We start from the raw sequence: 25791 nt of genomic DNA, 5'->3' as shown, positions 1-25791 counted from the left end.
CCCCGGACCACCCCTTCCTGGGACCCCTTGCCCCAACCACCCCCGAGACCCTCACCCCCTATCCAAGCCCCCCTACTCCCTGTCCCCTATCCACACCCCTGCCCCCTGACCCATCCAACCCCCCCATCCCTTACCGCCCCCTCCTGGGACCCCCGTCCTTAACTGCCCAGCCCCCGGACCCCACCCCCTATCCAACCCCCCTTGCACCTGTCCCCCCCTCCCAGGACCCCACCCTCAATCCAACCCCCCTGCTCCCTGTCTCCCGACCGCTCTCCACCCCATCCAACCACCTCCTGTCCCCTGGGACCTTCTGCCCATTATCCAACACCCCACCCCGCCCCACTTACCATTCCAGTCAGAGCAGCAGGACAGGCTCATTGGAAAGCCTGGGAGGTGGGCGGGTGCAAGTCATGCTGCCTGCATGCACCACAACTACATGGGAGAGAGGACAGCGGGGGAGGGGCTGGGGGCTAGCCGCCCCGGCTGGGAGGTCAGGGGCTGGTCCCACAGGCCGGATGTGGCCTGCGGGCCGTAGTTTGCCCACCTCTGATTTAAATCATCAGTTCTAATCAAAGTTTCCATTTAATGATTTAAATCAGGATTTAAGTGACTGATGTAAATCAATCCACCCTGCAGGGAATGTTTAAATACAAACCTTGACACCATCTCTTCCCACCCCAGAATCAGTGTAATTATAGCAAAACTATCATGAAACTTTTCTAGGACAATATTGTCAAATGTATTTAAGTACTACAGAATAAAGTAGCCAATAGGTGGCAGAGTGAATATACACATTGGTATGCACAAAGGAAGCGCAGAGCCAGGTTATATTTGCTAGTCAGAACAAGCATTCTCTACAAGATGCCAAGTGGCAGGTGACCTAGAGCAGGGGTTTTCGAATTGTGGGTCGCGACCCAGTATTGGGTCACGGGATGTAAGGCACTGGGTTGCCGCAGCTTTGGTCAGCACCGCTGACCAGGCCATTAACAGTCCCGGCAGCGGTGATGCTCGGCTAAGACAGGCTAGTCCCTACCTGTTCTGACACCACGCTGCGCCCTGGAAGTGGCCAGCAGCAGGTCTGGCTCCTAGGCGGGGGGGCCACGGGGCTCCGCACTCTGCCCCCGCCCTAAGCACCGGCTCCACAAAGGGCTCCAAGCTGGGGGGGGGGGGCAGTGCCTGCGGGTGAGAGCTGTGCAGAGCTGCTTACACACCTCCGCCTAGGAGCCGGACCTGCTGCTGGCCGCTTCTGGGGTGCAGTGTGGTCCACAGTGCCAGGACAGGCAGGAAGCCTGCCTTAGCACCCCCACTGCACCATCGACCGGGAGCCACACATGGTAACCCCACATCCAAACCCCATGCCCCAGCCCCCCTTCCTGCACCCCAAACCGCTCATTCCCAGCCCCAGCCCAGAGCCTGCACCCCCAGCCCAGAGCCTGACCCCCCTCCCACACCCCAACCCCAGCTCAGATCCCCCTCCCACACCTGAACCCCTCATTCCTGGCCCCACCCCGCAACCCAACGCTCTGCCCCAGCCCTGAGCCCCTCTCACACCCTTCACCCCCAGCTCCGTTGGGTTGTGGGCATCAACAATTTTCTTCAACTGGGTCGCCGGAAAATTTTTTTGAAAACCGCTGGCTTAGAGTAGTAAACAAGTTATGCAGAGCCAGAGCAACAACAGGTGAATGAACAGCAACTGTTTAATCTGAATCCCCACAAGCCATCTTTAGTTATTAGTATTTCTGTTGGTCTCCAGTATCCTATAGCTTCAGAGTTTTTCCCTATTACAGCAGCTCTTAGATGATCTGTTGAACTTTCCGTCACAACCATGAAGCATTCCTCAGGACTTCAAGCAATGCCTTCTACTAGTTGTAATCCAATTCAGGTTTCAGAGTAGTAGTCTAACATGGCTTCCACTCTGAAACCTGCCACCATGCAGGGCACTGCATTTATCTGTATGAAGTGGAAATCCATCAACTTCATGAAAAAAAAAAAAAAAAAACTCGTACAAATACAGACAGACATCATCTTCCTTCCCAAATGCAAACAGATGGACATCATACCAAAAGGACAAGGTAAAAAAAACTCCACTACAATCTACATACCACACAGACTATGCTGAGAGATTGTGCCACACACTCTCAAAGAAACTGCAGGACCACCTGATCAACATCCTATACAGCAAACAGGGAAAGATTCCACTGCATGCATCCAATGAAGTGGGTTTTAGCCCACAAAAGCTTATGCTCAAATAAATTTGTTAGTCTCTAAGGTGCCACAAGTACTCCTAATCCAATTTGGGACTCTCAAGATTTCCAAATGCTTGTTTGATGAATACTCAAAACAAGACAGCTCCCTCTTTTTGTCTGGTGCTTCTCTGTGTCAAATTCAAGTGATCAAATACCTGAACACCAGAACCGGAAGGGAAAGCAGTGAAGGACATAATGGGGGCTGCAGGCAACCTGTAAAATCCTAGGGTATGTCTACACTTGCAGAGTTTTTGCTTTGAAAAGCACTGGTTTGTGTACTCAATCCCTCAGGCATCAGAGAGCGTTTACATTAGCAGCACTTCTATCACCAATGAGAGCAACCCTGTAGGTCAGTTATCCCACAGTGCAGCTCTCTCCAGTTTGAGGATGGGTCTTGTGTGAAGAGGGGGTGGGGGAAGGGGGCATCCTGGGTCCCTGCACAGCCTCATCTCCCCAAACACTGGTCAGTTCCAGTAGCTCAGCATTGCTCCAAGCGGGGAATCATTTGCTCCCCTGGAGCAGGCCTTGTCACCTGGTCAGAGAAGTGACCACTTGCCAAGAGACCAGGAAGGGGAGTTTCGAAGTCCCCAGGGCTTTACAGTGGGAAGGGTAGATGTCGGTTTACCTGGCAGCAGAGCAGCTGGCTAGAGTAGTCACCTACGCACTGTGGGATATCCTGTGGAGGCTAAAAGCTCTAAACAGGAAGAGCATGTCTTCACTTGCACATCACTGCAAAAGCATCACTGATAAAAGCTGTATGCCTCTCATGGAAGTGGTTTTCTTTGTGCAGTGAAACTGCAAAAAGTCATTGGCAAGTGTAGTCACTCCCATGGTTTTTGCGCAAAAAAGGGACTTTTTCCGCTTTAAGTGGCAAGTGTAGACATGCGCCTAGAGACAAAACACCCATCACACTGCTGCGAGTTTATTTTCATCTGATCTCTCTGATCCTGTCCTAATGACTTAAACTGCCCTCAGAAAGGCATAGAGCCAGAGGGGAGGGGTGGTGTCCACCAGAGAATCTCTACGTCAAGACATGGTCTATAGCTACAGCATAAAATAGTCTGAGAAACCCTGTCCTACAGACTTGGATGTTTCATGAGAGGGTCCCTCTCAGAACTACAGCGCACACAGATTCAGAACGAGCAATGAGACAGGATGCAGACACTCAAGTCACTGATTGCAGTCACTCCACCCATTCATCAGCTGTCACCCCATTAACTTGTTTGAGCCCAGTGATAGTGTAAAGACCAAAGGCCCCACTGCAATACAGAAGCCCTTTTCCTTTTGTCTCATGGCTTTGATGGATTACAGGTACATTACCACAGGTAATGGTATACAGAAAAAGGTTATCTTTAGAAAGCATGGAGTTAAGTATAGGATTAGAATAAGGTACCCCAGAGACAAAGCATCTTGTAGTCTGTATTTTGTTTTGCTGGAAATAGAAGGACCACCATTAACCTTCTTGTACTGGGCTGGTCCACAGCACATGGTAGATGAGTAACAAGGAGACAGAGAACAAAACCAACTAGTATTAAGAATCAGGAAAATTACTGATCCATCTGTAACACTGTGGGAAACCCAGGAGGATCATGCTCTCACTTTCATAGATTTTAAGGCCAGAGGGGACCACTGGATAATCTAGTTTGACCTAACACAGGGGTTCCCAAACTTGGTTCGCAGCTTGTTCAGGGTAAGCCCCTGGCAGGCTGCGAGACGCTTTGTTTACCTGAGCGTCCGCAGGTACAGCCACTCGCAGCTCCCAGTGGCCGAGGTTCGCCGTTCCCAGCCAATGGGAGCTGCGGGAAGCGGTGGCGCAGGCTGCACTGCTTCCCACAGCTCCCATTGGCCGGGAACGGCGAATCCCAGCTACTGGGAGCTGAAAGCGGCTGTACCTGTGGACGCTCAGGTAAACAAAGCGTCTCGCAGCCTGCCAGGGGCTTACCCTGAACAAGCTGCGAACCAAGTTTGGGAACCCCTGACCTAACATTATCCTGATGATATCCCACTGAGGGAATCCCCAAAGCAGAAGGCTGTGTCTACACTGACTGATGCTCTCAGCGCTTCCCCATCTGGGCCAGCAAGAGCAGAGACACAATCCCACCATGTGGTCAGCTTATGGCGGGTGTGTTTCTCTAAATGAAGAGGTGCTTGTCTCACAGCCCTATGCATAGAAGGGATAGAGCCAGAGCAGAAACACAAAGTTTCCCCAACCATGGCTCAACAGAAATTGGAGGGCTCATCTCTTTGGCAGAGAGGAGAGTCCATGATCCACAGTCCATTCATCCTTGATGCTTCTGCTTAGAGGGGGCTAATTCAAGTGTGGTTTTTGTAATGTAGATATCTGTTCGATCGGAAGAGGAGTGAGGCCAAAAAAAATCATTTGACCCAGGCCACTGAACAATCTTGGTCAGTTATACTGCCGCAGGAGGTGCGGTTACCAACTCTGACAATTTTACTGCAAATTTCACAATATATGGTGTTTTTCTTAGACTCAGCTCCCAGATTCATATAACCAAAAATCTCCACATCTTTAAAAAAAGTTTCTAGCCCTCATATTTAGAGAAAAGCCAGGAACATGAACAGAGTAAAACCTAAATGTTCAGAAATCAGAAGGCCAAAAGGGAAAAAAAATTCATATTTTTTTTAAACAAAGATTTTAAACTCTGTCTTCTAATTTTTGGAGGGCTAACACTGATTTTTGATTGCTTGGGGTTGGTGATACTGAAAAGAACAGTGTGTGAAAGCAAGTGCATAATCCCCTACTGTTGAAGTGGGGGCTCTGCCCAATTTAGAGGTGCTCCAGTAAAGCTCTGATCCTAGTACTCTTGAGACGGAACAGATTCAATTCCAGTCAATGCCATGATTGTGCAGGGTGTGCGATTTAAAACAGTAATGATTACAAAATCACTTCAGCTCGCTATCGCTGTCAAATAAAGAGAAGCAAGCAATTGCAGCAATGATTTGGGTTTGAGTTGCTCTGACAGGACATTCAGTGCTGACCAATCCTCCAGGGAACTGGGAACAACAAAATTGTTCCCAGGGACCTCAAGGAACATGGAGAAAACATTTTTTTAAAGTTGTGGCTGTAGCAAAGTAGGCATTTAATTCAACTCCCTGCTGAAGAGCCATTGAAGCTATCCAAAAATAACAGCTACAATCACAATGCAGAATATTTCCGTGCAAGACCACAAGATTCCCAGGATGCTTGGTCCTTGGAATACAGTTAAAACCCTAAGAAAGGGATACAGTTACTGATACTAATGAGAACAACCTTCAGCCATGACCCTGGCATTCTTCCACTGCACTTCTGCAGTCCACAGGCATGTTCCTGGAAGAGTATTTGGGAACAGCTGACCATACCTCATTCTTCCAATAATATGGGGCTGTTGTGGCCTAGTGGACAGAGCACCAGGCTGGGAACTAGGAGCTCAGCCATTGGCTCGTTGTGTGACCTTGAACACGTTACAACACCTCTGAGGCTCAGATACCCCAAAATACAACAGGGATAAGTGTACTTTCCTATCCTTTAAAACACTTTGAGATCCAAGGATGGTAAGCACTATACCAAACTACTGAGTATTATTATTAGTGTTTTCTGCAGTTATCTCACTTTTAAGAACAAAACTTCGCTAACCCTTCCCCATCCAGAAAAGCTTTAAACAGACCTGGGGCAGCGTTTCCCAAATGGTGGCTCCATCAGTAGGTCACAAGAAGGGTCTTGGGATGCCTGTCACTGTCCCTCCCAGCGTGCCCTGTGCATACCCCAGAAGTACCCTACCCTACCCCCAGCAGGGGCAAGAGGGGCAGTTTGACCCAGGCCCCCACCCTGAGTGGCATTGTGACATGGTGCACAGGGTTGCAATGCCATTCAGGTCTGGCCCAGCTACTGCTCCATCATTCAGTCCCATACTTCAAGAATAAGAGGGCAGATGAAATTAAAAAAAAAAACATTTAAACAAATCAGAAACTACTTTTATGCAGCCTATAATTAACATATCTCAGGATATTAAAGGAAATAACTTAGTAAGTTTCAAAAGAGGACTGGTCACATATGAGCAGGAACAGCATAGCAGTGATACCAGCTAGACCAGAGGTGGGCAAATTACGGCCTGCGGGACCGTCCTGCCCTGAGCTCCTGGGCCCCCAGCCCCATCCCTGCTGTTCCCCCTCCCCCGCTGCCGCGCAGGCAGCACTCTGGGTGGTGGGGCTGCACGCTCATGCGGGGCAGTGTGTCTGGCTCCAGCCGGGTGGCGTGGCGGCCCAACATGCTGCTCTGAGCTGCATGGTAAGGAGGCCAGGGCCAGGGGGTTGGATAAGGGGCAGAAGGTGCCGGGGCGCAGTCAGGGGACAGGGGGCGGTTGGATGGGGCGGAGGTTCGGGGGGGGGAGGGGAGCAGTCAGGGGATTGGGGGTGGTTAGATAGGAGGTGGAGTCCCAGGGAGGTGGTCAGGGGACAAGGAGCAAGGGGACGTTGGATGGGTGGGGAGTTCTGAGGGGGCCAGGCTGTTTGGGGAGGCACAGCCTTCCCGGCCCTCCATACAGTTTCACACCCAATACAGCCCTCAGGCCAAAAAGTTTGCCCACCCCTGAGCTGGACTAACAACTACAAGACCCATCAAATCCTCAGACTTCAGCAGATTACCAGCTGGAACAGCATTGTATTCACAGTTAGATACTCTGAAGGGTTTTACATCTACCTCCTATATTGCTATTATCACAGAAGTGACACTTGACTAGAAGGATCATTGGTCCTTTCTAGTCTGGCAGATCCTGTGCGTTCTGAAAGACGACAACCTAACATGTCTCTTGAGCCAAGATACGAAAGGTACAAGAGATTAAGCTAAAGCAAGCATGGACATACCCATCCAGTTACATCATTTCACAACATTTAGCAGCAGTCTCCAACGGAAATACAGTATTTGTATCTTATTACTACAACGTCTGGTTTGTGCTCTGTTTGTGTAATTGTTCACCGTGTATCTTGACTCCTGGGAACTCTCGAAGCCAGGTTTAGTCTGGTCTGTATGTAACCCTCAAGCTCTTTCTACAGCAGCTGGGAAGGGTTTCAGTGTTCTCCAAGGACATGTAACCGGCGAGAAGAACAATTGTTTCCACTCGTGATGGGTCTGGAAATTCATAGGGAAGTATACTCAAGAAGAGCTACTGCCAACCAGGGGGAGAAACAAATAAATCAAGTTACCAGAAGAGGCAACTACAGAAAAGCATGCCAGTATGATTTTGTTTTCTTCCAGATTAAAATAGCATAGAGCCAAGAACCAATCCGTGTGGAATCCTACTAGAAATACATCTGCTCAATGATGATTCCCCATTTACAATTACATTTTGAGACCTATCAGTTAGCTAGCTTTTAATCCATTTAACGTGTGTCATGTTATTTTAAATTGTTCTAGTTTTTCTTAACTAAAATGTCATGTGGTACCAAGTCAAACGCCTTACAGAAGTCCAAGTATTTTATGTCAATACTATTACCTTTATCAATCAAACTTGTAATCTCATTGAAAAAGACAAGTTAGTCTGATAGGATCTGTTTTCCATAACTGCATAATACTTGGCAGTACATTACCCTCCTTTAATTCTTCATTAACAGATTTCAGAACAACAGCCATGTTAGTCTGTATTTGCAAAAAGAAAAGGAGTACTTGTGGCACCTTAGAGACTAACCAGTTTATTTGAGCATAAGCTTTCATGAGCTACAGCTCACTTCATCGGATGCATACTGTGGAAAGTACAGAAGACGTTTTAATACACACAAACCATGAAAAAATGGGTGATCATCACTACAAAAGGTTTTCTCTCCCCCCGCCCCACTCTCCTGCTGGTAATAGCTTATGTAACGTGATCACTCTCCTTACAATGTGTATGATAATCAAGGTGGGCCATTTCCAGCACGAATCCAGGTTATCTTCCCCCCCCCCCCCAGCATTTGACATTGGTCAAACTGGACAGTCTCTATGTAAAAGAATAAATGGACACAAACCAGATGTCAAGAATTATAACATTCATAAACCAGTTGGGGAACACTTCAATCTCTCTGGTCACGCGATTACAGACATGAAAGTTGCGATATTACAACAGAAAAACTTCAAATCCAGACTCCAGTGAGGCTGCTGAATTGGAATTCATTTGCAAATTGGATACAATTAATTTAGGCTTGAATAGAGATTGGGAGTGGCTAAGTCATTATGCAAGGTAACCTATTTCCCCTTGTTTTTCCCCCCCTCCCCCCCAGACGTTCTTGTTAAACCCTGGTTTTGTGCTGGAAATGGCCCACCTTGATTATCATACACATTGTAAGGAGAGTGATCACTTTACATAAGCTATTACCAGCAGGAGAGTGGGGTGGGGGGAGAGAAAACCTTTCGTAGTGATAATCACCCATTTTTTTATGGTTTGTGTGTATAAAAACGTCTTCTGTACTTTCCACAGTATGCATCCGATGAAGTGAGCTGTAGGTCACGAAAGCTTATGCTCAAATAAATTGGTTAGTCTCTAAGGTGCCACAAGTACTCCTTTTCTTTTTTCATTAACAGAGTATTATAACAGTCCCTCCATTATCTTGCCCAGGAACAGGCCAATAATTATCTGGGTCACCTAATTTACTGGCACATCAGCTTTCTTCTAGTGTTTTGGACCTTCCCTGGTATGCCAAGGCTTATAGGGCCGGGGAGAGGAACCACCACCATTAACAGTCCAACAAGCTCCTAAACCAATTTGGAAGCAAGTTATCCAGACCTGACGATTTTAAAATGTCTAACTTTAGTAGCTGCTTAACATCTTCCTGAGGTGCTAGTGGAATGGAAAGAGTACTGTGATGTTCCCCCCTTCCCAAATACAAAGCAGAGATATTTATTGAACATTTATTACTTTTCTCCATTATTATTGATAATTCTACCATTTCCATCTAGTAACGGACCAGTACCATTGTTAGGATTTTTTGTTCCTAAACTATTTGTCCTTAACTGTGCCAGCCATGGATTTCTCCTTATGCCCCTTTGCTTCCTTATCAATTTTCTACAATCCCTAGCTTCTGATTTATATTCATTACTCTCAACTTCCCTTTTCACCAACATTTTTTTGTTGCATGCCTGGATCATATGGTTATGCATTTGAAAGAGACAATCCATTTTTTCCCTTCCCCTTATACCTGTGAACAATGGCACTGATCTAAATTTTAGTGGAAGGGGCTTAATATTCCCCTAAGCCTACAGATGTCAGGAGGATACAACATATGATAGTGCCACTGAATTTTAAATAGACTGCAGAGAAGCTGTGAAAAATATAGGAAGACAAGGATCATGTGCATCCAAACTAATTTTATGCCTCCCCCTTCAGTGATATAAAAAGTTCAGCAAAATAACTGGTTTTAGGAATCAGATTTTTATCCCATCAATGTGCACTGGTTATAAGGGAACTCACCAATTTTTTTTTATTTTTATATATCTATATATAAATAAATAAATAAATAAATTTTAAATTCAACGGTCTAACAGGAATCAATTGCAGCTGGAGGGAGTTTCCTGAAGACAGGGAGATGGTGGCAATTTGCCTCACCAGCAGTGGAGAGGAAGGGAGAAGAACCAGAGCAAGCGGGGGGGTCAGGGGACGGAGAAGCAGCATACAAGCCAACAAAGAAGCAGGAGCACAGGCAGGGTGGATTTGATTTAAATCACCAGTCAGGAAGACTCAATTTAATCATGGATTTCTACATAGAAGTGCATTCTTGTTGGTTGTTATAACCTTAATACATATTCTTCACAACTCAGAAAGATGGTTTCATTTTTAGAAGGTACAAACTATACATTTTTAAAGCGATTTATTTTGAAAAATTTTCAGATTAGTTTTACAGCTGTATCAGAAAATGAATGATTGTTTGTTTATTTCATTTACAAAGGTAATTGAAGCAGATATTTATGAAGTCATTGGGAGGTCAACTATCATTAATATTTGGAGGATTTTCTTGCCATACTGTGTTAGGAGGAAATCACCACCAGACAGACATTTAAATTGTTTTATTTAACTAAAACAACAACGTTATGTATTCTGGATTTTTTCTTCAACAGCAAACCTAGTATTTTAACAACAAGCATATGAATTTTTGAATTTAGTTAAACATTCAAGCTTTTTAAAATCAGGTTCCCACAGCTCCCATTGGCCAGGAACAGCAAACTGTGGCCACTGGGAGTTGCCGTACCTATGGACGCTCAGTTAAACAAAGTGTCTTGTGACCCGCCAGGTGCTTACCCTGAACAAGTTGCAAACCAAGTTTGGGAACTCCTGTTCTAGGCTGAGAACTGAGTCCAATTGGGTAGATAGAAAGATTAACCTAAATAATCTATACAGATGCCCCTGGAACTCCATAAAATTGGGTTCTTAATCCATGAACTATTGGAACTCATTTACAAAATGTTTCTTAAACATTACATGAATATATTGTCTCATACTATAGAATTAGAATCCTTATTCCATGAGGAGACACCTTTGAGCTATAATGTATCTATCTTTAGATGGTTTTTCCCTCAAACAGCATTTTTATAAAAAAAATCCGATTTAAATAAAAAAATTGGATTTTTTAATTTAAAAAAAAAATCACTGATTTTTATCCACCCTGAGCACAGGGATCCCCTGTAAGCAAACTCCCTGATCTGAACCTCAGAATTTATTCAGCTTAGGTGTCAGGTTTTATTCTTGTTGCCCCCACACAAACTTAGATGGATGACCAACATTTTCTATAGCAAACTTCTCTTGGTTTTGTTTATTTTATAATAGCCATTGTATGTAACTCAATTTACCAACAACATACAAGAGCTGTGGTTAGAGAAACATCTTCCTGTAGGTGGAGATACATGACAATTTCTACAGCGCCATCTACACCACTTTATTACTAAGGGTATGTCTATACTACAAGTGCTACATTGGCACTGCTGCAGCGTAGACACTTACTACAGTGATGGAAGGGGGGTTTCCACCACTGAAGTAAATCCACCTCACCAAGAAGTCTTCCATTGACTTAGCTGCATCTACAGTGGAGAGTTAAGTCAATCTAACTACAGCACACAGGGTGTGAAATTTTTCACACCCCTGACCAATGTAGCTAAGTTTTAGGTGTAGACCAGGCCTAACAACATTGGAAAAGTGGAAGGAAATGAGGGTGGATGAAAGGATAAAGAACAACTAGATTTCTTCAGGTTAGTGAATCCTATAATTTAGGGAATGTTATCCTGATTTTACCATGAGCCAGCCATTATGTTTTTATGGACAGCTGAATCAGTTAGTGCTACAAGTCATTCGTTAGTTGTGGAGGGTCCCAGCCTTGAGAATTACTGTGGATCTTCACTACCAGGCATGGCTGCTCTGCATGGGGAGCACAACTGTTTAGCTGTTACCACTCAAGAAAGATCTTGGAGTCACTGTGGATAGCTCTTTGAAAACACCCGCTCAATGTGCAGTGAAAATCAAAAAAGCGAACAGAACCTTAAGAACCATTAGCAAAAGTATAGATAAGACAGTAAATATCATAATGTCACTATATAAGTCCATGGTATGCCCACACCTTGAATACTGCATGCCTTTCGGGTTGTCCCATCTCAAAAAAAGATACATTAGAAATAGAAAAGATACAGAGAAGGGCAACAAAAATGATTATCGGTATGGAGATTAAAAAGACTGGGACTGTTCAGCCAGGGAAAGACAACACTAAAGGGGGATGTGATAGAGGTCTATAAAATCAAGAATGGTGTGGAGAAAGTGAATAAGGAAGTGTTATTTACCCCTTCATATAACACAAGAATCAGATGTCACCCAATGAAATTAATAGGCAGCAGGATTAAAACAAACAAAAGGAAATATTTCTTCACACAATGCACGGTCAACCTGTGGAACTTGTTGCCAGGGGATGTTGTGAAGGCCAAAAATAACTGGGTTCAAAAAAGAAAGAAATTCATGGAGAAGAGGTCCATCAATGGCTATTAGTCAAGATGGTCACCGATGCAACCCCATGCTCTAGGTGTTCCTAGACCTTTGACTGCCACATGCTGAGACTCTGTGACAGAAGATGGGTCATGTAATGATTACCCTGTTCCGTTCATTCCCTCTGAAGCAGCTGGCACTCAGCACGGTCAGAAGACAGGATACTGGGCTAAATGGACCACTGATCTGACTCAGTATGGCCATTCTTATGTACAACAGTTCACCCTTCCTTTAGTTTATCCTGCTTGTTCCTCTTCACTTCTCGTACACCACCAGGCACAGCTAAAAATCCACTGAACGCTTTAAGAGATATTCAAGAGGCAGGGGGAGAGTTTATGATCAGCTAAAACTGGTGAAGAGCACTTTTTTGAGTTTGAGACAAGAGATTAGAACTTACTCTCTTTAGAAGTGATTATTCCTTTTGAGAATCTCAGGAGTCTCCCCCAAGGCATGTCTACACTACAGCTGGGAGGTGATATTCCCAATGGGGAGAGTAGACTTGTGCTAGCTAAGCTTGAGCTGGTGCCTAAAAATAACAGTGTGGATGCTACAGCACTGGCAGCCGCTCAGGCTAGCCACTCAAGTCCAACCTGACATGACCGCAGGGGTTTAAGCATAGGTACCTAGCCAGAGCTGCCGCCAGTGCCGCAGCATCCTACTTATTGGAAGCTTTAACAGATCGAGGAGTTAATCAGTGCTTGACCTTTCACCTAGAGATAGTTAATCTCAATCAGAATCGAGGCACTTGGGCTCTCAGTCTGGGGAAACTTGCACTGCTGTATCTCTTCTCTGAATAAAAGCCTTCAGTGCTACCAAAACCAGTGTCTTTCACCAACATTAAATTACCTACAAAACAGTTACACAAATAAGTAGTACATGCTTCTTTCCTCCTATTGTCCCAAACTTCTCAGCCAGCTCCGATTACCGTGTGCACACAGAACCTGGACCAAAATTTCAGAGCAGAATGCACAAAACCAGAGCCATTAACTCTCACCTTTGATCTTCTGTGGCAGGAAGAAAACCTGAGTATGAAACTGACTTCAGAAAGATGTCAAGAAATGCACATTCAAAAACACCGCCCAACCTACGCAGTAAGTGCTTCTTCACAGTAGTTACATATTTGGAGTCAAAACAATAGCCTTTAACCCATTTATAGCAAACCCCTAATACTGTGAACATTTCAAGCCTTGACTCCTTACACCAGAGGTGAGCAAACTACGGCCCGCCAGCCGTTTTAATCAGTCCTCGAGCTCCCACTGGAGAACAGGGTCTGGGGCCTGCCCCACTCCAGCTGGGGTGCAGGGTCGGGGGCCGCTCCACGCGGCTCCCAGAAGCAGTGGCATGGCCTTGCTCTGGCGCTCCAGCTGGGGAACAGGGTCAGGAGCTGCTCCACGAAGCTCCCGGAAGCAGCGGCATGGCCTCCCTCCGGCTCCTACGTGTAAGAGCAGCCAGGGGGCTCCACTCTGTATGCTGCCCCCACCCCAAGCGCCGCCCCCACAGCTCCTATTGGCCGGGAACTGAAGCCAAGGGGAGCTGCAGGGACGGTGCCTGTGGACAGGGCAGCGTGCAGAGCCGCCTGGCCGCACCTCCATGTAGGAGCTGGAGAAGGGACATGCCGTTGCTTCCAGGAGCCACTTGAGGTAAGCGCGGCCCAGAGAGCGCACTCCTGACCCTCACTACGCCCCAACCCCCTGCCTCAGCCCTGATCCCCTTCCCACGCTCTGAACCCCTCAGTCCCAGCCCGGAGCACCCTCCTACACCCCAAACTCCTCATTCCCAGCCCCACCCCAGAGCCCTCCCCCCTACTCCCCTGTCCCAGCCCGGAGTCTCCTCCTGCACCCTGAACTCATTTCTGGCCCTGCTCCAGAGCCCACACCCCCAACCAGAGCCCTCACCCCCTCCCGCACCCCAACCCCAATTTTGTGAGCATTCATGGCCCGCCATACAATTTCTATTCCCAGATGTGGCCCTCGGGCCAAAAAGTTTGCCCTGTCTTACACTGTCTTTCAATGGCATAAAATATCAGTGCCATTGACAATGTGAATTATCTTCCTGTCTCATCAATTTAAATCAAAACTTCACCAGCTCTTCTGCCATGTAGCTACAGTTTTAAACTACATTATTGAAGTGGTAGGGTGTGCTGGAGTCCATACACCAGTAACATTCTGTCTTCAAAGCAGGCTGCAAATGGTATAACTTTCTGCTGTCCCGGATACAGCATTCCCTTAGGGAATGATGAACAAGAGTCACTGAGAGGGTTTTTCTGTTAAATCTATTCTGGCTAGATGTGGAAAAGAAACTTACTTTGTGCAACAATGTTAACGGGGGATGAAGCAAGAGGGTCAGATTAAAGCCAAATCTGTTGCACAAGATCTGCCAACAAGAGAAGAGATTTAATGCCAAGACTGAATACGGCAATTTTCCAATAAGCAGCTGCTGCTCCTCCTCCAAACCCAAGCCACTCAGTGTACACGCTGGCATTGCAAAATTAGAACAGGCAGTGACTAACAAAAAAGCAGCTAGTCTCAATCCAGTTAGCAGTGCACACACTCGGAGGCTAGAATTTCATATCTATCTAAAGGGGACAGGATCTAGAAATTCAAGACTTGAGCTCCTGAGCAATTATTTGTAGTGGTAGTTCTGGAGCACTACCTGTCAATTAATCAAATCCATTCACTTAGCACACATGCCATTATAAGAGACACTGCCAAGTACCTGGTTATGGTTTTTAATACCTTGTTTGCAGTAGCCTCCAAGAGGCTTAGAGAGAATATTTTTCCCGCCTTGGTAAACACATTCTTCTCCCAGATCCTGCATTTCAAATACAGTGTAAACCAGTGATTCTCAAACTTTTGTATTGGTGACCCCTTTCACATAACAAGCCTCTGAGTTTGATACCCCTTATAATTTTTTTTAAAAATATATTTAACACCATTATAAATGCTGGAGGCAAAGCGGGGTTTGGGGTGGAGGCTGACAGTTCACGACCCTCCACATAATAACCTCACAACCCCCTCAGGGGTCCCAACCCCCAGTTTGAGAACCCCTGGTGTAAACCAACATGGCTCCTCCAATTTCTTCCCCGATGGAGTTTTCCAACATCAGTGATGTAGGCACAGCTCTGAGACACTTTGTAGCTCTTCCAACATAGTAACATTTCAAAGAGAGTCTGGTACAGATTTGTGCCAGTGTCCCAAATAATCAGGCTAAGGGAAGAATTCAAAATAGAATGGCGATTTAGATAGCTTTTAAAAACTGGATTATCTTGGTATTCCTACCTTTCCAGAAGAGTGAAAAAGACATTCTAGGATATCAAATCCCAGAAGCCTTATTCTAATTATTTGTATTTAAGGCATCACAGGATGGACGGTGCACTCCAAGTATCATCAAGAAAGCAGGAATGATGTACATAATTTAATGTAGGTTTTAGACTGTGCTAAACTTTGAACTTTGCAGAAGTGTCTAGAATGAGAGAGAAAAATGCCAGAAAATAAAGTTAAGTTTCTCCAGTCTCTCTTTTTTAAGATGTCCCAAACACAGAATCATAGAACTGGAAGGACTCATCTAGTCCAGTCCCCTACACTTGTGGCAGGACTAATTATCTAGACTATTCCTGACAGGTGTTTGTCTAACCTGCTCTTAAAAATCTCCAATGATGGATATTCCACAACCTCCCTCGGCAATTTATTCCAGTGCTTAATCACTGACAGTTAGGAAGTTTTTCCTAATGTCCAACCTAAACCTCCCTTGCTGCAATTTAAGCCCATTGCTTCTTGTCCTATCCTCAGAGCTTAAGAAAAACAATTTTTCTTCCTCCTCCTTGTAACAACCTTTTTACATACTTGAAAAAGGTATGTCCCCACTCAGTTCTCTCTTTTCCAGACTAAACAAACCCAATTTTTTCAAATCTTCCCTCATAGGTCATGTTTTCCCGATCTTTAATCATTTTTGCTGCTCTTCTCTGAACTCTCCAATTTGTCCACATCCTTCCTAAAATGTGGTCCCCAGAACTGGACACAATACTCCAGTTGAGGCCCAACCAGTGCAGAGTAGAGTGGAAGAATTACTTCTTGTGTCTTGCTTACAAATCTCCTGCTAATACATCCCAGAATGATGTTCACTTTTTTTGCAACAGCGTTACACTGTTGATTTATATTTAGCTTGTGGTCCACTATGGCCTCCAGATCCCTTTCCACAGTACTCCATCCTAGGCAGTCATTTCCCATTTTGTATGTGTGCAACTGATTGTTCCTTCCTAAATGGAGTACTTTGCATTTGTCCTTATTGAATTTCATCCTATTAACTTCAGACCATTTCTCCAGATCATTCTGAATTTTAATCCTATCCTCCAAAGCACTTGCAACTCCTCCAAAGCACTTGCAACTCCTCGCAGCTTGGTATCGCCCACAAACTTTAAGTGTACTCTCTATGCCATTATCTAAATCAATGATGAAGATATTGAACAGAACCGGACCCAGACCTGATCCCCACGGGAGCCCACTCGTTATGCCCGTCCAGCATGACTGTGAACCACTGATGATTACTCTCTGGGAACGGTTTTCCAAATAGTTTTGTACCCACCTTATAGTAGCTCCATCTAGGTTGCATTTCCCCAGTTTATTTATGGAAGATCATGTGGGACAGTATCAAAAGCTTTACTAAAATCAAGATGTGATTATCATAAGAATGAAGTACTAATGGTAACCCTACGGGCGTTAGAGGTCAATAGAGGCACTAAAGCTCACCTACCAAAGGCTGCTTTCGCTGAAGCCCACACCTCTAGTCTGTACCATATGGTGAAGATAGGCACACTGAGGCCTATATGTGTTGCTTTGCAGATTGCTAACAGGGAGGTATCTGTGCTGTGTGCACAGGATACCACCACTGACTGAGTCAAAATATATTTATTTGTGCAGCATCAGTGTTCTCAGTACTGAAGAACACCCAAAAGTAAAGACAATCACCGCCCCAAAGAGCTAACAGTAGGCCTAAAAGAAATGCTGGACTGTTCCCTGATACAAAAACAAGCGTGGGTGATTCTGTCTTTTTCATACGCATAATGTTAAATTGGAGGCACCTTGTCCTTCCACAGGCAAACACAGATACTCTGAATTCCACTGTCACAGCTCCTCTGAATTTGCAATATCTGAGCAGCATAATCTAGACTCAGACTTCCATAAAGAAGGTGATAATACTTCTTAGCTTAGATAAAGATATGAGGGTGAGGAACTCCAAATCTTTCAAGTGGCATTAATAAAAGATGTCCTTGCAAGCCAAATGCTTTTTCAGTTTCTCTGCAAGATCTCACAATAAAATAATAATATCCCACAATAAAAAACTCTTACTTTTTAGTAAGAAGTAGTCAGCTAAAAGTACAGAACAGAAGAGCTACTCCAAAAGGACAACAGTATACCAGAGTAACGTTTACTATATCACTGTATGATTCTTCATTATTACCAGTCAGACAAGGACTTGTTAAAGAAGACGTAATCTATTTTTTTCAAAGTGCAAATTTCTTGGTCAAGGTATTTAGCCAAGGTGCAGACTCCAGAGAAAATAATACAAAACATAACAACAACAACAACGATAAGTAAATAAAAAGATTTCATGGTCTCTGGCTTTCCGGATTTGGCCTGCGGTCCACCTATTGACTATCCCTGGGTTAAAGCATTGGTTTGCAAGGCAAGACACAGATTATTTGATGAACTGTAATTAAAATCATCTACTTAAAATATTATTTTGGAACCCAGCCTTGTGGCAGCATTCTGAGGAATCATCAGGGCTCTACCAGAGAAGAAGAGGTTAAGAGATCTGATTAGTCCACGGGTAAATTCACTGGGAGAAGCTATTCCATACCAGAGGACTCTTTAACCTAGCAGACAAGGCCAAATGAGATCCTGCAGTTAAAAGTTAAGTCAGCAACATTCAAACTAGAAATAAGATGCATATTTTTATCAATGAAGGTAATTAATCATGGGAATAGCTTACCAAGGAATATGGTAAATTCTCCATCACTTGGAGTCTATAGATAAAGACAGGATTTTTTCTGAAAGGTATGCTCCAGTTCAACAAGTTGTTGGACTGGAGACAGGAATCACTGGGACAAAACTATGGCCCGTGTGATGCAAGAGGTCAGACTAGATCATAATGGTCCCTTCTGGCCTTAAAATATGAGACATTAAGCCACTCAACCCTGCACAGGAAAGCAAAGACATGAATTTGAAACCCTGGAAATGGGTTAAGTACTTGGAGATGAAACTGGATGCTCATGCAGAATGCATAACAGTGTACTTGCAGAATCCTTTTTGATGCCAATGCACTGGGCATTTTCTGTGCTGTTCAACAAGCAAAAGGGAAAAAAAAATCAAACCACTGTACAATCCACTGCTAAAAGAAAAGCTGACAAACTATCATTCTAGTGCAATAAGAAATTGAATATGCTTTCCCATGTGCAAGTTAGATTGTAAACTCTTCAGAACAGGGAACTTTTTTTTTTTTTTTTTAAATGTTGTACTGAAACTGCATATGTTTACAGTGCTAGAAAACAGGCTGCTCTAAACCTCAAGAAGAGAAAGGTGCTGGTTATTTTGTAGATGGTGCTGGTCATTCTGTACTCTTCTTTCCAAGTCAAAATTGAGCGAGTCCCCCCAACCTGGTGCTGGTGGGCACTATGCTGAAGTGCTATCTTTCAGATCAGACACAAAACTGAGTTTGACCTATTGTGATTAAAAATCTCATAACATTTCATGAAAGAACGTGGTGTTCATCTGGCATCCTGCTCAAATTCCAAGTTGTGTGACTACATTCTCCCAACTGAAACCTCCACCGGCAATTTCAACTGGACATGATCTTCTTCTTCAGTCCTTGTCCTAACTAGGGATCTAAATAGCGTTTAAAAAAGTAACCATTTAAACTACTGAAACTGTATCGGCTAAACATTTAATCATTAACAAGTTCACAATCTACCCCATGTACATATTACCTTTGTCAAGTGTCTTTACTAACAACAAAAATAGTCTTATGTGTAAAACCCGCTTTTTTGTTTAACTTTTTACATAATATCCCCGAGCTGGCCAAAAAACACAAAAAATCCAATTAGAATTTCAACTCTACTGCTGATTTTTGTTAAGAAAAATTAACACGTTTACATGCTCTGGTGTCAGTCTCATGCACAGATAAACAACAGTAAGGCGAGCATTGGAAACATGTTCTATAGGCATAGACAATGCTAGAATGCACAGGTATGTACATTCCAAGCCTTAAAAAACGCTGTGCGATGGACTGCATCACGCCAATGAACTGCATTCCAATGAAGGACAAGGCTCCCTGAAATAACATTCCAGTTCATTTTCTACCGCATTCTCCTCATTGGTATAATCTTCACCTAAAAGCATCACTACAGCACTTCTCAGTTTCACACATTTTTTTCAGTGCTGGCTCTATCGGCTCATCCAATTCAGCCACAGCACTTGGAGGTGCTTCTATTTCTAACATCGATGCAAGTGCAGAAGCTTTGATTTAGCAGCCATCTGGACAACCGGCGAAAGAAACTGCATGTGTTTATGACATGGATCTAAAAAGGAGGCAATAAGTGCAGGTTTGGCAGTTATGGCCGGATCATTGGGTTTCATGTGATGCTCCAGAGAGTGACGAACAACAGCCCTGAAATCAGCAACTTTTCCATTTTCAACAGGAGCTTTGCTTTTGCGGTCAGTTTGGAGAAGATTGACTGTTCAGCAGACATGGCAGTTGTAGTGCATTTTAAAGTGGAAAGTAGCAATAAGATATCCTCTACTAATTACCAGTGCTCATCTTGCAGCTGAAGTGTTTGGGTATCAGATTGTTTTGTTATAGGGCTATCTGAAAGCGCAGCTGTTATAGCCCACCTTTGCTCACTGAGTCAGATGCTGAACATGTCATAAAACGAATTCTAGTGAGTTTTACATAACTGGATCGGACAGCATCGCCTACCCTGAAGCTGTGTTTGTTTTCTTTCAAGTGCTTTTGCAGTCACGGTGCTGTGGTGGCAGTGTGCACCTAGTCTACTTGCAGCCGCAACAGCACGATTCACGCTACTTGAAGAAAACTCATAATTTACGGCTAGCTGCCATGTACGGGCAAAACAATTGACAGATTCCCATGCAACATACCTCGGTGTGTTGGCGAACACAATGTTGCTTGCATTATCGTATATGCACACCAAGACACAGCCTGCCAGACCCTATCTTTCCACTGTAGCGTTTAATTTTTCAGCAAGGTTTTCCGCTATACGTCGTTCTGCCATACTTTTGGTTTGTAGAACCGTGGACTGAAGCTCCCAATTTTCAATATAATAGCAAGTGACAATCATGTAGCTTTCTGTAGTTAATGCTGTCCAGCAGTCGGTGGTGAAAGCTACTTTAACAGTGTTTTCCAATTTTTCCTGGACACATTTCACACAGTCCTCATAGCACTTCTCTAGTCAGAAGGTTATAGTCTGTCTCACAGGCACACAGTATTCACATTCTACCAAACTTATCAATGCACAAAAAACTGTATCCTCAACAACACTTGGAGGCAGCATATCTGTAGTGATCATGGTGCACAACACCTCAGTTAGTTTTTTGCCACTTTGTGTGTTGCATTTTCTTGAACTATCAGAAACACTGTCAGTGTTGTTTGAGTTTTGCCTTCTTTTTCACATGAAACAGAGGGATGTTTCAGCTTCAAATGGTTCAGCATTGCTCCGATGCTGTTTGCATACCTCAGCTCTGTCGTACGCAGTTTACATTTAACTGCATCTTCTGTTATTTTTGTGAAATGATTCCAGGCATTACTCCTTTTCGATCGCTCCATCTTCACTAGGGAAAAGTAGTTACCAAAAATCACGATAACCTACATGATGCTGTTTGAAGGTTTACTACCACCAAAAAGTGACATCAGTTCCATAGCAATGCTCCTAACAATGCAGAACCTAGTTCCACATACACTATGAAATGGTATTGCTGTGGCGTTTCTAATGTGCGCATTCGGTATTACGTCACAAAATTATTTTACCAAGCTGTTTTAAACATTTACTGAATACATTCGAAGTAAGACTAATGCTTATTGGTTAACCGTTTAATATTTTACATGCCTAGTCCTAACCTGTTGTAGCATTGCTGTGAACCATTACAAAAAAATTCAGCAATGTACCCCAAATGGCTGCATTTCATTAGAGGGTGAAAACAATTCTTGTATATATGTATAGATGTACACAGGTGCTTTTTGTTCTGTATATTTGCAATATTAAAATAAAATCATACTAAAAAAACAGAACAAATTCAGTGGAGGAATCTACTCCAGACACATATCCCAGGCTCAGCAACATCTGAAAAATTGTAAAATGCTATGAGATCGTTCAGACTGAAAGACAAGAAACAAACTAAAACTGCTTCACCTCAGTATGTGGGGGTGAGCCCTTCAGAATGAGAATATACCTTAAAATGTGTAGCTGTTGCCTAATCTAATTTTAAAAGCAAACTCTCCCTTCACTAAATTATACGTAAAATAAAGTTGTACCTTACAGCAGCTACGAAAGTATAGCCTGGTAGTCTAGAGCAGCAAACACTTCCAACCAGGAATCAATGTTTGAGAGTAACTATGCAGGAAACAATAGGAAACATTTAATTTAAAATCAGTTCCATCCTCTTTTCCTGAATAGTTAGCCATGAGACAAGGGCTATGGCTACACAGGCACTTTACAGTGCTGCAACTTTCTCGCTCAGGGGTATGAAAAAACACCCCCCTGAGCGCAGCAAGTTACAGCGCTGTAAAGTGCCAGTGTGCGCCATGCTCCCAGCGCTCTAAGCTAATCCCCTCATGAGGGTGGAGCACCAGGAGCGCTGTCTCCCAGCACTGGCGCGTGACCACACTCACACTTCAAAGCGCTCCCGCGGCAGCGCTTTGAAGTTTCAAGTGTAGCCATGCCCAAGGTGTAATTCCCTTTAAACTTGATTTATAGATCTTTTCTATTTCTCACACTAAAGTTTATATTAGACAATGAGAATTTAAGTTGTCACACTCATATCAGATAGTTAAACAATTATGAAACTGAACCATAGTAAGTAAAAAAACAAAAAAACAAAACACTCTCCACACATATCCACTATCACAAACATTAAGTAAACACATCCCTCTAGAGCAGGGAAGTAGTATTACTACCAAGTTTACAAATGAGGCAAGGCACACAGAAATTAGCTTGATTTTCTAAGGAACTGGACCACTGCAGTCAACAGGAGCTGCAAGTGTTCAGCACCTCTGAAAATTGGGCCATAAGTAATTTGCACAGGGCTACCTAGTGACTCAGTGACAGAGTTGGGATTACATCTCAGACCACTAAAGACCTGACCCAAATCTTTCCATTAACTCTAGATACTTGTATCACAGCAACAAGTGTCCCAATTAAACTAGGCTAGTTAATACTGCCAAAAAAAGCTTACAAATTACAGCAATAATTTCCATGAAATGGTGAGATGAAAGGAGGAAATGAATTCCAAGAAGTGTGTGATCTTTGAATTCTCCACATCAAACCACAGATTTGATAAAAACAAGACGAACAGAGCTGCCTGACAGGGGTCTCTACAGGGAATCCAGATATCCCAGCGCTGGCACTGAAGATTGGGACTGTGTCATGGCAGAGAATTCGGAAATCACTTCCTTTACCTCTTCCCACAGCCCAAGAGAAACATCTGGAACCAAAACTAAGGGCGCGTGTCCACCTGGCGTCACTCCTGAGGGACTCTCCCCGAGCAAGGCACCAGAAGACGCGAGGTCGGTCAGGGGGAGCTCCGCCTGCAGACAAACCCTTACGCGCTCGGAAGCGGGGCCCGGAGTCCCCGGCGCTCCGGGCCGCGCCGCTCCTTGCCCCGCAGGGCGAAGGGGTGTGAGCGGCGAGGGACGCCCGGCTGCGGCTGGCTCAAGACGCTCCCCGGGCCCGGCGCAGCAGTTCGGCGGGAGCACGGACTCGAGGCCGGGCAGCGACTCCCGGGGCGGGGCGGGGCGGGGGCTCCGCACCTCAGGCTCGCTGAGGCAGGTCCTTCCGTCAGGCGGGGCCGGGCCGAGCGGCACCAGCGGCCGGGGCTCCAGCCCCCGTCACTCACCTCGGGCGAGGCGGCGGCTGCCTCGGTCTGCTACGGGAACGCGGCGGCGGCGGCGGCGTCGCTCAGCACATTCCGGGCCGGCGGAGGCTGCGGGGCCGCCCCTGAGGAACCAGCAGGCGCCACAGGCCCAGACACCGACTCCCGGCGACCCCGCAGCAAGCCGCCGCCCCATAGGCTCCCCGGCCCCACGTGACACTCGGATCGCCGTCGTTGCCGGAACTGTTCGCGCATGCGCACCAGCTGATTCTCGGGGGTTGGCAGCGGCCAGAGCGCAGAGCGGCGTGGGGGGGCAGCTGTAGACCCGCGGCCGTCCCGCTACAGCACTAGCCTCAAGGCTCTGCGCCTGTCCCTGGGGCGCGGCCGACCTGAGCAGTGTCTGCGACTGCTTCCCCTCCCCCCACCCCAGCTGCCAGAGGCTTCGCTCGGGAGTTGGCCCTGGGCAGCAGCGCCCCCTGCTGGGCGCATCTCCAGGAGCAACATTAAAGCACTGCCCGTTAAACCACCTCCAGGAGGGGACTAGCTAGCAGCGCTGGTGCACTGTCCACCCTGGCACTTTAAAGCACTGAACCTTGCAGTGCTCCGGGGGGTGTTTTTTACCCACAGAAAGCTTAAGCCCAAATAAATCTGTTAGTCTTTAAGGTCCCACCAGACTCCTCGTTGTTTCTGTGGATACAGCCTAACACAGCTACCCCTTTGATACAAAACACTTTAATGTAGCTCATGCATAATTCAGATTTCTCTCTAGGTCCAGAGTCAAAATCATGCATTCATGGAGACTTTTAAGATGAACATCTCCCCTTCATGCCTCCGGAAGATCTGGATGACCTTGTAAACTGGAGTAATAGGAATAGGATGAAATTTAATAGTGAGAAGTGCAAGGTCATGCATTTAGGGATTAATAACAAGAATTTTTGTAATAAACTGGGGATGCATCATTTCGAAGTAACAGAGGAGGATCAGGACCTCAGAATATTGGTTGATCACAGGATAACTATGAGCCATCAATTTGATATGGCTGTGAAAAAAGCTAATGCGGTCTTGGGATGCATCAGGTGAGGTATTTCCAGTAGAGATAAGGAGGTGTTAGTACTGTTATACAAAGCACTGGTGAGACCTCATCTGGAATATTTTGTGTAGTTCTGGTCTCCCATGTTTAAGAAGGATGAATTCAAACTGGAACAGGTACAGAAAAGGGCTACTAGGATGATCCGAGGAATGGAAAACCTGTCTTATGAAAGGAGACTCAAAGAACTTGGCTTGTTTAGCCTAACCAAAAGAAGGCTGAGGGGAGATATGATAGCTCTCTATAAATATATCCGAGGGAGAAATACCCGGGGGGGGGGGGGAAGAGGAATTATTTAAACTCAGTACCAACATAGACACAATAAGAAATGGATATAAACTGGCCATCAGGAAATTTAGACTTGAAATTAGGCAAAGGTTTCTAACCATCATAGGAGTGAAGTTCTAGAACCACCTTCCAAGGGGAGCAGTAGGCGCAAAAGACATATCTAGCTTCCAGACTAATCTCAATAAGTTTATGGAGGAGATGGTATGATGGGCTATCCTAATTTTGGCAATTAATTGATCTTCAGCTATTAGCAGTAAATATGCCCAATGGCCTGTGATGGGATGTTAGATGGGGTGGGATCCGAGTTACTACAGAGAATTCTTTCCTGGGTGTCTGGCTAGTGAGGCTTACCCACATGCTCAGGGTTTAGCTGATAGCCATATTTGGGGTCAGGAAGGAATTTTCCTCCAGGGCAGATTGCCTTCCTCTGCAGCGTAGGGCATGGTCACTTGCTGGAGGATTCTCTGCATCTTCAAGTCTTTAGACCATGATTTGAGGACTTCAATAGCTCAAACTATTAGGGGTTTGTTACAGGAGTGGGTGGGTGAGATTCTGTGGCCTGTGTTGTGCAGGAGGTCAGACTAGATGATCATAATGGTCCCTTCTGACCTTAAAGTCTATGATTCTGTGCCCACGCACTGGGAAAACACAGCCTGACAGAATTTCTCTGATGAAAGAGCTGTGTCATTGGAACTTTGTAAATGTACCTTGGAAGAATTTATTACAATCACAAAGCTGACATACATAAACTTTTGCAGTGAGATAAGTTAATGCATTTTAACATAAATAGAGACCCTTTTACAAGCCCCTTGCACTCCATAAGCCTCTGCTCCAGGAGCCATATTGCTTCAAAGGTGGCTCAATGGCAATTAGTGCAGAGGTGTATGGGACAAATGACAGGATCTTGTTACGAGTGAGCAAATGGGCAGATGACTATGGACAACTGCTAATGACGAAAGGGTCACCATGCATAAACTGAGCACTGCTGCTGTAAGCTATCTTGCTAGCTTTTCTAAGAACTGTGCAGATCACTACATGATAAACAGAAGATCATGTAAGCCCTTCCTGTGCCAGATGCAGTTTGATGC

General features: G+C 45.0%; 1 protein-coding gene across 3 annotated transcripts in view; it reads right to left on the bottom strand.

Annotated features, from left to right (window-relative positions):
- NAA60 (N-alpha-acetyltransferase 60, NatF catalytic subunit) overlaps window positions 1–23438 on the bottom strand; it is a 44341-nt gene extending 20903 nt beyond the window's left edge. The window contains exon 1 of one of the 3 annotated variants that reach the window (XM_073362731.1): window positions 23353–23438. The gene's annotated coding sequence lies outside the window, so the exon portion shown is untranslated. The other 2 variants (XM_073362733.1, XM_073362732.1) reach the window with 2 other exon arrangements.
- Between the last annotated feature and the right edge of the window lie 2353 nt (window positions 23439–25791).

Source organism: Lepidochelys kempii, chromosome 10, assembly GCF_965140265.1.
Source record: "Lepidochelys kempii isolate rLepKem1 chromosome 10, rLepKem1.hap2, whole genome shotgun sequence".
Taxonomy (NCBI): Eukaryota; Metazoa; Chordata; order Testudines; family Cheloniidae; genus Lepidochelys; species Lepidochelys kempii.
The sequence above is the reverse complement of the archived record's forward strand: the minus strand, read 5'-3'. Positions and strand labels throughout refer to the sequence as shown.